The sequence below is a fragment of the Limulus polyphemus genome, unplaced genomic scaffold (genome assembly GCF_000517525.1).
Source record: "Limulus polyphemus unplaced genomic scaffold, Limulus_polyphemus-2.1.2 Scaffold1420, whole genome shotgun sequence".
Classification (NCBI taxonomy): Eukaryota; Metazoa; Arthropoda; class Merostomata; order Xiphosura; family Limulidae; genus Limulus; species Limulus polyphemus.
Window position 1 is genome coordinate 158,788 of NW_013667030.1, and position 11,250 is coordinate 170,037.

The 11,250-nt window shown below is 33.3% G+C and overlaps 1 protein-coding gene across 2 annotated transcripts in view; it reads right to left on the reverse strand.

Annotated features, from left to right (window-relative positions):
• The window catches only part of LOC106463479 (attractin-like), a 110,620-nt gene that overhangs the window by 72,008 nt on the left and 27,362 nt on the right, over positions 1-11,250 (reverse strand). The window lies entirely within an intron of this gene.

Here is an 11,250-nt window from a genome sequence, read left to right on the forward strand (position 1 = left end):
TATTTAGTTAGTTTTTAGTTTACTTATTTCTTGTTTATTACCTTAATTAAATTAGGTTTCTTATTTTAATTTTGTACTTAGTAAAGTTTTTTCTTTTTATTATTTCTCACATATATATATATATATATATATTAGGGTAGTCTTTAGTTGCAGGTAAAATTTCAGCCCCTTTCACCCCTTGATTTTGTTCCAATGTCCAAAAAAATATTAAATGTGAAACTTCATCCATTTTGGACTATATTAAGAGGTTGAAGTTCTAGACTGCAGTGGCCTGGTACCATATGTACTACATGATATAAAAACACATTTGTTGTGTATTATGAATGATTTCTTTAAAATGTATTATTCTATTGCATGTACAATAATATAACAATATAATTATATGACTTTGGTGTTTTTTTACTTTTTTACTGTTAGGATTCTATTGTTTTGCACAATTTGAAATATAATTTTGTGTCTGTTCTTCTTTCTTTATCATGATGACATTATATTCCTCAATAAGGGCTACATCCCTTTCAGCACTGTCATTTACCACATTCAAGTGTTGAACTGTCTGTAGTACCTTCCTCTAGTCCTCTCTGAACTTAGAATACATAATCCAGAAATCCAGATGAAATCTAAAGAAGTTTGTTGTGTTCTTTGTAACAAACTGACATGTCCTCAGAATACATAATATTCAGCTGGGTGTGTTATGGAGGTTCAGCTATGCCTTTCTTTTCATTTGGTGCCCTTACCATTGCTTATTTTGTCTCTGTAGATGCAGTTGAATCAAAGAATGCCAAGTTCCTCATTAAGATACCACAGACATCCAGCAAATTTTTGACAGACAGATTTTTATTCATAACAAGACATCATAGGAAGTTAAGATCACTGCAAGGAGCAGAAAGGGTATCAAGAGCAGTGAGCCATGCCCTAAGATAGATTGAACAATGCAGATGTCACAAAGTCGTCCTTCCTCACCAGTGAGCTTAAACTACCCCATAAACATCCACATCTTGAGGGCATATAATGTTACCTGCTCTATCCACCACAGGGAATCAAATCCCAGATTCTAGGATTGTAAGTCTGTAAATTTACCACTGGGGAACTGCTCACACCACTGTCAATAGTGAACTTTTCACATTTCATGGTCCTAATCATTAGTATGTAGTGCCTAGCTGAATACAACAATTCAAGGATTTTTGTATAGCCAATAACTGCACTGATTGTATTCTCCAATCATAACTGAATAAAAACTAAAAAATGGATTAACTTGCCTGATATTAGGCTCACTTAAAGCTCACTGTATGAAAATCTACTAATTGATATTTTCTGTAATCTGCAAGAAGTCTTCCAGCCCTTTTGCTGTAGACCTTCTAACACATACTGTTATTTATGGTTTTTCTTTAATTTCAATCAAGAAGCTGGTAAAGTGCAGTTGCAATTAATAGGAATTCACCGTGTTCAATAAACATCCTGAATGTTCAAAATAAAATGTATTTAGTCGACGATATTAATCATGTAAAAGTTTAAATAAAATGAGGATTATTACCGAAAGCATCTGTTTGACTCGGATTGAAAACAGTTATGACTCCAAAATATCAAAAAAAAGGTAATATTGAATTATTTTGGACCAATCTAAAACTATTGGAAACATTTTTGTAAAGAAAGTTGTGTCATTAAATCTATTGCACTCAAGCTTCTTTTTGTGTGTGTGTGTGGGGGGTTGCCTTAAGAACTGACATCTGTAAAATATAAATAATAAAAAACTTTTCCTCCAGATGTGGATGACTTTGACAATTCTCCAAGGTTTGATTTTAAATGTAACACAACATTACATTCTGAGGGGGGGGGGGGATTCAAGGAATTTCAAATGATTAGTGCTTTGAGTTTTGATTATAAACTATCGTGCTCATTATTTAATTTCTGTAGTGCATATTGGTGTATAGAATACATATTAATACTAGAAATAAACAATGTTATAACACCAAAACGTTATTATTACTTAATTAGACACTCAACATTTCACTTTACAGCTTCTTCAGGAGCATTCACTAAAACACAAAATGAAACTGACAGTACAAAGCTTTAAAGCATCAAGTCGTGAAACATCGTGAAAGGTTGAGGATTTTTTTTAGACTAGTAGGGAGGTAGCCAGGTGGAGGGAACAGGCCATCAAATTCATCTTCCTCTTATTCAACCTCAAATTGAAGGGAAAGAACATCAGCCAAACAGACAGGAATAAAAGGCCCAACATACTTGATGGATCCCACAACATGCAGTATAATGTCAGTAATGTACTCCACAGTCAATGAGCTTCCTGAAGCCACAGTAGAAAAAGGGCCTGTGTGTGTGTAACATCATCACTCACATAGAATAAAAGCTGAAGACACTGTCACTTGAGAATTCATGACAGGAGTTAAAGCTTTCAAAACAAAAGCTGAAGAAAACGAAAACCAAAGTTCTGTTAACTCTCTCAACATGGACTTCATCAATTTGTCCAACCACGTGACCTCTTTGTACTTATTCAAAGTCCTTATAGATTTGATACTGATAACTTTTAATACAGCATGTATATCTTCACAAAATTTGGCAGTTTTTATGTCTTTCACATACAAAAAATCATGTTTTAGGGAATTATTTATGAAAACTAAATATAGATTTCTCCTTGAATATATCAAGTATTTGTTTTGATTAGTCCGTGTGCAAAGTGGTTTTCATGTCAAGATTAAAAATACTTTTCTTACTCTCAAAAATCTCAAATTTCATTTCTGTAATCTCTAAGACCTCCTAAATACATTTCAAATGTTTGTTTTCAGTAAAACTCTAACTCTATTCTAACTTTACCCTACTCTAACTCTATACAAGGTTAGTCAATTTGACTGACCTCATAACCACCAAAAACAAAAAATTGAAATAAACTTAAATTACCCTCTTCTTCTTTCTAGAATGACTTCAAATGTAGCATGAAACTACATTCATTTATCCTAAGTAGATTTAAACTTGTAAGAGTATACACCTATTTATAATTAAATGTTATTGTTTTATTGCCCTTTGAAACATATCTAACTACTATCTGCACCATTATAAGTTGTAAATCACTTGGAGAATGTGCAGCTCATATTACATTATCGAATTACATTACCCACGAGCTACTACTCACGTGCATGCTTCGTGAAATATTTTTATTATATTATTATTATTATTGTATATTTAACCTAATCTAACCTTAATTAACGTTACACTATCGAATTACATTACCCACGAGCTACTCCGACCTGCTACTCACGTGCATGCTTCATGAAATATTTTTATTATATCATTATTATTCAATATTTTACCTAATCTACCCTAAACAGATCCCTATTTTTACATTTTAATTACTTTTATAATAAATAAAGAATAAACATGAAAAACATGAAATAAAGTACTTAACTAATCTTTTTTCTTACTGTTGATTGTCAATGACACTTAACCCTACTTTTTTATACTAATGGTAGTAATGCACTAAGTAATTTTTAATTAATTAAATAACGCACCAAAGAACATAGACTAATAACATGAAAAAAGCAGACATTTGCCTCTAACTCTCAAAATTTGTCTGGCTTTCTAACTACGCGATAAAAGCCGTTACAAATTCATCCAAGCTAGTCATTATCTTTCCCATCTGAATGAAGCTTGTACTAACAGAGAAACTGACAATTTTATGTTCAGAAAAACAACATAATATATCACTTTATATCTAAAAACCTTGGCTTTCTATTGGTTATACATAATATAGAATTAAACCTAAGAGAGAACTATTAACAAATCCTGAAATAGAGGATGTGACAGGTTTGTGTGGCAGGAGGGGGATTTTCTATTTGAAAGCTCTGTAACCAAACAAAATTGAAGGATATAAAAATTATGGATTGTCTGAGCAATTTTATAGTGAGTAATTTATGTTGAATTTCATCCCTATTGGTAGAGTGATGGATAAAATAGAGAAGATAAATAGAGCAAGTGTGTCACACTAGTGGAAATTCAGGATTTTTTTTAAATATTGCCTTATAGAATAAAGAACTTAAAACTTATATACTATTAAAATATGGATTATTAGCTAATACTTTATGCTATAGTAATTGGTATAACATAAACAAATAGTAGTTTAATAAAATTTTGAATGTAAGACACAATAATCTTGTGTCATGCACAGTAAAGTATACCTGTGGCAATAGGGTTAACAAATGCAAATCTCATCAAATTGAATTCAGACGAGAAAATGTGAACATGTCTATTCAATGCAGTGCTGAAGAAAGAAAGAAAAATTACAACGAGTGCAAGAGCACAAAGGGAGTTATTGCGCATGGAAATTGTGTGACCCTCCTTATTGGTGGAGGGACGTTCGTGTTAAACATGTGAATTTAGAGGAGTTAGCTCAAGGCCAGTGGCATGCAAATCTCATAAGGAGACACAGGAGAGAAATAATGTTTCTGTGTGTGGAGGGGAGGTATTGTTTCACAATGAATATTTGCAATTAAGCCTATGTATTTGGATTTTCTTACTATCTCTTGTTATAAGAAAGGTAAAGATTTTTGTATATAATTGTTGAAACTAATATTTTCTTAATTTTGCTTTTTTAACCTAGACAAAAGCTATAATTTTAGCAAAAATTTCAATAAAATAGTTACAAACTAAGCTTTCAAATATTTAAATGCTGTAATGTTGGCTGAGAGAGTCCTAGAATCGATATGATGAAATGAATGTGTGAAGTCTCAAATATTTGAGGAAGCTATAGGCATTTTATTTGTTTGTTTGTTAGGATTAGTGCAAAGCTACTCAAGGGCTATCTCCACTAGCTGTTTCAAATTTTGAAGTGATAGAACAGAGGGAAGGAAACCAGTCAACACCACCCATACAAATTATTTCCAACAAAAAGTAAATCATCACACTATAATGTCCCCACAGCTGAAAGTTCGAGCATGTTTGGCAACAGGTTTTGATCCCACAAACTGTAGATTGAAAGTTAAGCACCATAACCACCAGGGAGTTTTTGACAGAACTGCAACTATATATATATATATATATATATATAGAAAGTTAATACTTAAACAGTCTATCGAATTTAAAATAATAGGAAGGACTGCATTAAAAACAGCAAATCCAAACCTGTGATAAATGACATTTAAATGAACAAAAAGAAGCCCAAACAAAAAACAAAATTAAATTAAAGACACTGCATAAATTAAAAGAACCCCCAGGGTACGGGCTATAATGTGGGATGTAAAATGCGACCTGGGTTTTGGAGGAGACTGCAGAAATAGGACCCACATTGCAGTAGGGATACACTGTTTATCAGTCTTAACCTCTGTTCACCAGTCTCTATGAAGAAATTATCAAAAGAAATACAAGTAAGGAGAATGAGATGTGGGTGCTCAAGCTCACAATGTTCCACATCTATAATCACCCTTCACTGCCTGCAGACAGTTTTGGACTGCTCTTCAAAGTAAAAATATAAAAGAAGAATAAGGTACTACTACTTGGGGGGTCAGTAAGATAAACTTACCTTCTGAGGTTGGCATTCCAGCCCCCACTATAGTAATAAAGAACTAATTTAATAGTACAGTGGATAAATTATACTAGTATAGAGTTATAAAAGCCCAACCAAGTTATCTAAACTAACTTGTATAACTCCCAACCATCACCCATTAAGTTCACTGTAACTAACAATTTTCAGTCTTTACATAAGCCTTTATATGCAATAAGGTGTTTATCCACATAAAAGTACTGCCAACTTGTTTAAATTATCTTGTTAATAAACTATAATTACTTATCGAAAACTTTCAGCAAAAACTCCTTAATTTTTATTTCATTATTTTTTTTAATACATTTTTATGTTTATCACAAAATATTTTAATAATTTTATTTTGAGTTTCTTTATTGAATCCATCAAATATTAATTTTTGCATCAATATTTGAACATTAATATTGAAATATTGTAATTTATTACAAATTTTACAAAATCTGAAAAATTGTAAAGTTATAATACTTATAATAAAAGAGTATGGCACATTACTATTAAAAGTAATTACTAATTCTTTGCCAACTTCTAGCATTTAAACTAACTTTTCAGTGTCAGAAAGTGTTAGTTGTATTAAGTCAAGTCTAGTTACATTAGAAAAATCGAAAACAAACAAAGGTGGACAGCAAATACTAAAATTAGTTTGAAATGATGACAACATTTCAGGCCAAGGCCCTTCATCAGGTAGTGCATAAAATTGTTATAGACTAAATTTGAGTTGCAATAACAAAATAAAGAAATGAAAAATATTATATATTACACCATATGTACATTGAAACAATACAATAAAATCCAGATAAAGAATAAACAATAAATTAAGAAAATAAATGTGAGTGAATGAAAAAGTTCAAAAGGTAATTCAGTAAAGGAAAAAAATAAAGCAAAATTTCCTTCTTACAGGTAGTAACATACTGGTTAAAAACAGGGAAAGAAAAAAATGCAGAGAACACTGAGCATAGTTACAAAATTTAGGTCACAGTAAATGACCATAAAAACGATTTAGTCAGGAGGAAACATTAAATGAAGGAAACTTTGTGTTCAATCCTGATGGAGAAAGGATTCCTATGATATAAATAAAGTAACGTTTAACTGGAGCAAGTCTTAAGACAACTAGTCTGGGATGTGAGAGATCATCTTTGTAATTGCAAAAAAAAGTATTGAATGATTAAACATGAAGATACTATTAAATGGGAGAGTGATTTATAAATCATAGGTTATTTTTCTTAAAAGTTTTGTATGTATATCATCATTATCTGTCCACTTCAGTTACACACAGGTGAAAATGTTCAGCCACTATTTGCAAAGTGAAAGTTTAAATTACATTTCTCATTTGATATTAGAGCACAATGAAAACATTAACTCCTGCATTTCTAATGATCCATGGGCCAGATAGTGACCCCTCCAACTCTGGGGATTGTTCAATCTTTTTTTTAAGGGTGATGATGTAAGAGATTAAAATCAACTTGTTTGTCACTATTATATTGTGGCTTTAAAGATTTAGGAAGGGTGGTCTAAATGGTGCAATGCACTGTGTTTCAGGTCATGTATAACAGGAGTATATACTTGCCTATATGTGATAGAATTACCATTAATTAAAATATATTTTATTATTACACCCTTGAAACAGGTAATGAGTTCATAGCCGTTGTGATGCATATGTGACATGCTATATGCGTATAACAGCAGTAAGATTAATACATTCTATTGCTGATACATTTATCGAAGTACTGAAATCCTATAAGTAATATTCACATATGAAACATGGTGTATTATGACATACGTGTTGCTAAAATCTAATTTAACATAATCTTATTGCAGACCATCATATAATTATATCATTTATGTATTAATTATGCATCATTTAATTATGATATCATGATGTGAAATGCAACATTCCTAAAATGTTTCTTTTTTACCACAGTACAAAAATGTCTGAAGAACATCCAGTTACATTAGATACTGCAGTCACCAGAAGAACAACTCTTTGCAGAGTACAATTTGATAAACTGAGAAGTGGTAAGGATGTAAAGCAGTTTATTAAAACAAGATGAGCAAAAGTACAAGTAGCCTGTTTGAGATGTTCTGAAGATGAAAAAAAAAAAACAAGATGAAATTTGTAAAGTATACCAGAAAATCTGGATGCTAAAATTCTTGGATATCATAGAGCATGTTATCAATCACTTACAAATATAAAATATCTTTGAAGAAAAAAATGTGATGATACAAGTGAAAAAAACACATCAATTTCAAAAAGAAAAAGACCAGGAACATCATCTCAAATCCTTTTCCCAGCCAACCAGTGTATATTCTTGAGAAGTGATTTAAATGGGTCTCAGCAAAAGGAATAGGCATAAAAAGAAGAGGCAGGCTAATCAAATGTGTAACAAAAACAGCAGAAGCTTCAATAAAAGAAGTGGCAGACAGTAGATCAGATGATGGACTTCTTCATGAAATTCAGAATGAAGATCTCATTGCAAGAGAGGTGCATTATCATGACTCATGTTGTTGTGACTACACAATAAAAGATGACAGACGTCCAAAAGCTGACATGACAAGTGATACTAGGGCAAGCAACAGCTCATGAGGATGCCTTTCAGTATATAATTATATATGTCGATGAACATATCATTAGTGGGTCATAGGTTGAATGAATGACTATGTTGAGAGAAAAGTACTGTTTATTTGTGCTATCTAATCACCCAACTACTACAATGACAATTATATAAACTGAAAAACAAATTCAAGAATCATTTTGGAGACAAAATAATAATCTAGCAGCCAAATTTCAGAAGGTAGTTGGTTTACTCTGATGAAATTCAAACAGGTCAAGCAATTGAAGCAGCTGCATCAGATGAGAGAAAACTAGAAGAAGCAAGTCTTTTACTGAGACATCTCATCCTAGAAGCATTTAAAGATTCACCACAGTTTCCATGGCTTTCATCATTCACAATGAAGCCACCTGATTTGCTTGTTCAATTTCTGCAGCAAGGGTAAGACAAGCTCAAGTAAAGTGTCCAGAAGAGCAGAACGACTTTCAAAGTCAATTGGTCAGGATATATGCTACGCTGTTAGCTGTGGACAGTGGTAAATGCTATCTTTAAACTGCTGTGTGTTGTTGAATATAGCAGCCCTCCACCAGCAACAATTGATACTGAGAGAAATCTGGTTCTTCACTTATGTTGGGATAATTTTGACCTGAATGAGGAAACACCTTTTGAAGCTGGAACAACACATTCTACTCATAGCATTGTTCCAGAAGAAGTTCACATTCATAACTCACTCAGCCAAAAACTAAGAAACGATCTGTTGAATATATCCCTGATGATTTGGTCCCGTGTTGTGTGAAAGGAAAAGTAGAACCAAGTTTAGTGGTGGCTCAAACAGCAATGCATGTACCAAGTGTTGAAGAAGAAGTGAGTGTTCAGAACTTTATTTGGATGTTTTGTCGAGCAAAACTCCATGGAAAAACACTGTCAATTCCTAGTTTGAATGGATGATTTTCTGCAACAGGTGAATCATCTGAGGCAGTCTACTGTTGATTACATGAAACCTATAAATTCTTCCATCAATGATAATGCGAAGTGCAAGAAGTATTGAGGTTATCACAGAGAGCAGTGAAAGAAATTGGTCAGGATTGTGTAATTGTTACTTTTGATCTTATTGTTGCCATGAAGGCATGTGCACTTCTTTGGCAGCATCCTATACACTATCAAAATGTGATTGTTTGCTTAAGTGTGTTTTACACAATGTGTTCCTAATTGTCTGCACTGGTAAGGTTTTGCAAGATACAGGCTTTGAAATCTCAGGGATATGTGTCAGCGGGTCAATAGAGAAAGTATTTTCCGGAAAACATTACAACAGGGCAATAAGAGTCCACAAAATCTTCTTAGAACCACTGGAAAGACTTCTGTTTCAAGCATTTGAAGGAGTAGCAGATGTGAGCCTGTTAATAGATCAAACACGTATTGATGTAAAGGAACTGGTATAAAATCTTGAAAATGCAACTTTGGAAGAAACAGTCAAAAAACATATTGTAGTCCTATACATCAAATACAGCGAATTTAAAGAAAATGCAAGGAATGGGGCACTAGTGAAGACAGCTCAGTTCTGGGTGCAACATATGGATAGAATATGGTTGCTGCTGAAGTTTCTTCATGTTACAAAGCTGAATGATTTCAATTTGCATGTGACATGCCTTCAAGACCTTGATCCACTACTTTTCAGTGTGAATCACTACAACTATGCTCATAAAACTGCTCAATTTATGTCATTTTCATCCTGTAGCTGATAGCCTGTCGAAAAATAAAGGATTTAGTGTATCCAAATCTGCTGGACCTGCATCAAAAAATGCTGTTGATCTGACAAAGCAAATGATAAATCGGAAAGCAAAGTCAAATGGTGGCATTACTGGCTTCAGCAGGAATTATCCAGTATACTATAAATGGCATGTAACAAGACACATGAGAGTAAGTTATGTTATAACAGCAATGGAACTAGCAGATATGAATGAATCCCTAGAGTCTGCTCACAAAGATATGATGCCATCAGAGACGAAACAGAGTGAGAATGAAGTACGGGAAGTTATGCAGTCGTTTGTCAATTTTAACAATCCATTTGAGGTAGAGCCAAAGCCCCAGATTACATTACTACAGATCTCACAACAGAAGATACTAAAAGATATGAAGATTTTGTGAAAACAAGACTTGTAAACAAATCTGTTCCTTTCCATGCACCTCTGAAAAGATCTCTCCAGACATTTACTTATCTTCAACAGTACCCCAAACTAAAGTCTTCTCAAAAGAAGGTAGTACAGTTAACAACACAAAGAAATATCTTTGGTGGTGCTCTCAGAGAGATATAGCCTAAGTATGGAAAAAATTCTGTTGTACCCTCTTGGAACACTACCCTGGCCATTAGCAACTGCTGATGGCATGCCTCTCATAACTGACAAAGCTAGAGGATCCATCAGCCATTCAGAATGTACATTTGCCAGACACAGATACTGTAATGAGAGAGAAAGTCTACATAATTGATGGTACTGTCACTCACAGGCCTACCTGGTACATTTGGAGAACTGGCAAGAAAGGTGTTCTCTGTTTTGCCAGATTTGAAACAATTTGACTTTGTTACAGACAGCTACAAAGAAAACTCTATAAAGTCCACTGAACAATTTAGAAGTTCTTCCCCGAAAATCTTGGTTAAAGGGCCTTCAACAAAATTGCCCAGGGATTGGAAATCATTCCTTTCAAACAACGAAAACAAGAAATACCTCATTAATCTCCTTCTCATTGAGTGGCAGAAAGATGATTATGCCCCTAAACTAATTGATTGTAAAAAATTGTTTGTCTGTGAGAAAAGTTGTGTCTATCTCCAGACATAATGGAATTACAACAGTAAGCCACCCAGTTCCAGAGCTGTCATCATCAAAGAAAGAGGCAGACACAAAATTAATACTACACTGTTTACATGCTGCTGAGTCACCTTCAGTGCATGACATCATGGTGAGATCACTAGATACATGTGTTTCTTCTTCTGTTGTACTATGGAAGTAATATCCAACAAAATCTGTACTTTGATACTTGAATTAGCAACAAGGAAAGGGCTATCAGCACTGATACTCTCATCCAGAAATACAGTGAACAGCTCTGTGGTGTCCTTCTTTTGTGTGTGTGTGTGTGTGTGTGTGTGTGTGTGTGTGTGTGTGTGTGTGT